The sequence below is a fragment of the Tupaia chinensis genome, unplaced genomic scaffold (genome assembly GCF_000334495.1).
Source record: "Tupaia chinensis unplaced genomic scaffold, TupChi_1.0 Scaffold000578_2, whole genome shotgun sequence".
Classification (NCBI taxonomy): domain Eukaryota; kingdom Metazoa; phylum Chordata; class Mammalia; order Scandentia; family Tupaiidae; genus Tupaia; species Tupaia belangeri.
In genome coordinates, this window is record NW_006160094.1 from 7,634,942 (window position 1) to 7,638,384 (window position 3,443).

The window sequence follows — 3,443 nt, forward strand, 5'->3', positions numbered from 1 at the left end:
TCGGCGCCCAGGCCTCGTCCCGGCCCCGGGGAGCGCGCACCTCGCTCCCGCGACGCCGCCGTTCCTCCCCGGAGCTGTCGCTGCGGTCGCCTCCGGGCCCTTTCCAGTCAAGGGGGTGGGAAAGGCGAGGAAAGCCTCCCGAGGAAGCCACTCACCGTCCCGCGCCCAGATCGGCCCGCCGCGGGCGACACACGTGACCCGGCAGAAGAGAAACAGAAACGGAGAGCACGTTTCTGCGGTGGGTGAGGGGCCCAGGGTGGGGGACGGCGCCTGCACATGGGATCCCAGCTGGGCAAGACAGACCGCAGGGAAACAGCCAGAAGCCATCGCAGTGACAGTGAGGTCGTAAACTGGCAGCGATACTTTTCCACCCTTTTCGTATTTTATAGTTTTTTTTTTTTTTTTTAAACGACAGTGGCCCTGCCTGATTTTGCATCGAACAAAAACTACTGTAATGTAAACCACCTACTGGAATAGTTTGTAATAGGCAGGGTTACCTGTATTCCAAATTTACTTTTTTTTTAGTTGCCAGAGTGAGAGAGTAAACCCCCAGTGGAACAAGGTCATTCCAAAATCACTTCTCCATTTCTCCATCCCCAGGATTGTCCCCAGGAGTGGATTTCTGGATTTGGACCTGGGGGGCCACGTGGGATCTGGCTCCTTTTGCACAGGACTGACCTGTTGTGCTAGCTGGCCCTCAGATTTATTTCTTCACTAGAGTTGTATATCCAAGTAAATTAAGTAGTATTTTAAAATGGGGTTCTCAAAAAGAATAAAAGCAGCAGAGGTAATTTTTAAAAATGTGGGTGTTGGTGATTGTCGTCAAGGTCCCTGGCAGCCGAAGCAGAGATTTCCCGGCAGCACAGAATAGGGTGGGGTATACCGATTTCCACGTCCACTTTATCTCACACTGGACTCTAAATGAAACTTCTGGTTTTATCTTTGCTTAAATTGTCAAAAGGGGGTCCAGCAGTTAGCGTAATGGCTATGTCACTGGACTCCCACGTAGTTGACCGCGGTTCGTGTCCCGGACCCGGTGGCTTAAAACTCACACTGGGCGCGTGTGCGTGCATGCCCAAGATCCCGAGAGGAGAACAGAGGAGAAGGGATTGCGGCGTGACCATCCCCCCGGGGGGTGATTTCTCGCTTTCTGTCTCTCTCTGTCTGTCTCTGTCTGTCTGGTGAGCGCACACGCCTATAGCAAAAAAAAAAAAAACTCTTAAAAAAATTGTCAAAAGGGACAATCTATAGAAATTTTGAACAAAAGATCTGTAGGGGAGGGGAGGCACCCTTTCCGGGGTCTTGGCATGCCCAGCCCCTCACCCCTTCCTGGCCAGCCAGGATTGTGGGCATGCTCGGGTCACCCGGCCTCTGACCAGTCTTCCCTACTGCCCGGCCTGCACCCGTTTCTGCTCCTCTCCTGAGGGGAGCCAGGTCATCACAAACACACTCCCTGCTGCGGGGGCGCAGGGCTCCAGGCTGGCATTGTCTGCCACCTACACAGCTGGCATGGTGGCCAAGCTGCTGGGACACTGTCTGAGTCCTCTCTGTGGACGAATTCTCAACCGAGGGTGATGCCTGTGAGTGGGCTGCTGGGTGGAGGTTGGGAGGCTCGATTTTACGGGAAACTGCCAGTTTCCCAAAGTGGCTGTACCATTTTGCTGTCCCACCAGTGACCACAGTTCCACATCCTCCTGCTGGCTCTTCCCCAGGCCACCGCCCCGGCCAACCCACCACCTCTCCCTCCATAGCCTGACGCACCCCTCCCATCTGCCTGGGTGCGTGTGTAAAGGGTTGGTCCACGCCGTTCTGCCCCCAACACAGTAGTCTTCGCGTGGCCAGCACAGTCCCGTGAGGCCGGCCATGTCCCTGCCCCTCCTGCTGCCCCAGAGGCCTTTGTGCCTCATGGCCACCCCCACTCCCGCACCGGCACCTTCAATTTGACTGCTCCTCTGGCTGCAGAGTGAGCGCCACAGGAACCGGCCCTCATTGTCCTTGGGCCCTAGCCCCAGTGCCTGGCCCTCGGGGTGCTCAGCAGTGGGGATGAGTGTGTGAACGGGAGCCCTGCGTGGGGTGGCGCTGAGTCCTGTGTGGTGACAGGATACTGGGAGGGCCAGCGACGGAGCCAGCCCCAGAGCGGAGACACATGGAAGACCAGAGGGCAGTAAGCACCAGACATGAGAAGGGGTAAGAGCATCCCATGACCGTGTTCCATGTTCCTGGGGAACATGGACCGCAGAGGCCCCAGTACCAAAGAGCTGGGGCAGCAGTGTGGGGGTGAGGGGTGAGCGAGGGTGTCAGGGCTGAAGGCAGGGAGCCTGGGGAGCCTGGACCAGCAGTTGGCACTTTATTCTAAGCGCTGGGTGGAGGGGAGCTGACCTCGGTATGCAGGGCTCTCGGGGGGCTCTAGCCATTCTTGCAGTCACCCCAATACTTCACTCCCAATTTTCTGCTTCAGTTGTGTCTAAGCTTCACAGTTTGCCAGCAGTGTTTGTGAAATAAGAGGGTGATGCTTCTTACAGAGACGAACCTGGAGGTCAGAACAGGGTCAGCGCTTGCTCGAGACTGGGAGGGACCGGAACTGGCCACTTACAAAATGGCACAGGGGTGAGGGCCAGCAGGCGGTGTGGTGGTTAAGGTGCTGGGTTCCCATATGGTTGACCAGACCCGGGACCCACACTGGGCACATGTGTGTGCGTGCCCCAAATCCCCAGAGGAGAATGGAGAAGAAGGGATAGTGGTGTGGCCACCTCCCCGGGGGTGATTTCTCACTTTCTCTTGTCTCTCTGGTGAGTACACAAGCCCTTTAGCAAAAATTCTCTTTTTTTAAAATAAAGAGCATGGAGGAAACTTGGGGAGGTATATGGTGTGTATGTGTATTTTTTGAGAGGTTTTTGCTGTAGAGCACGTGCACTTGCCAGAAAGACAGAGACATAAAAAGCAAGAAATCACCCCCCAAGGGGGGATGGCCACGCCGTAATCCCTTCCCCTCCATTCTCCTCTCGGGATCTTGGGCACACACGCACATGCGCACGGTGGGAGTTTAAGTCACTGGGTCCAGGACTCAAACCAGGGTCGACGCGGGGGGGGTCCGCCGTGTTAGCCATTACACCAACTGCTGGTCCCTATATCTAATTTTTTTAAAGTGTGTTTTATTGGGACCAGCCAGGCGGATGGTGGTTAAGATGGTGGGATCCCACATGGCCCACTGAGTGGTTTGAGTCTCAGATCCGGTGGCTTGAAAGACACACCGGCATGTGTGCACGCATGCCCCAGATCCCGAGAGAATGCAGAAGGGATTGCAGTGTGGCCATTCTCCCTGGGGAATGACTTTTCACTCCTGTCTCCCTCTGGTGAATACAGGTACCTATAGCAAAAAATAAAAAGAAAGAAAGAGAAAGAAAGAAAGAAAGAAAGAAAGAAAGAAAGAAAGAAAGAAAGAA

General features: G+C 55.1%; 1 protein-coding gene across 2 annotated transcripts in view; it reads right to left on the reverse strand.

Moving 5' to 3' along the window:
* The window catches only part of BID (BH3 interacting domain death agonist), a 32,070-nt gene extending 31,815 nt beyond the window's left edge, over nt 1-255 (reverse strand). Inside the window, exon 1 of one of the 2 annotated variants that reach the window (XM_006158346.3) lies at nt 156-255. The gene's annotated coding sequence lies outside the window, so the exon portion shown is untranslated. Of the gene's footprint in view, nt 1-40 lie in introns of both variants that reach the window. The other variant, XM_006158347.3, reaches the window with a different exon arrangement.
* Nucleotides 256-3,443: the final 3,188 nt, after the last annotated feature.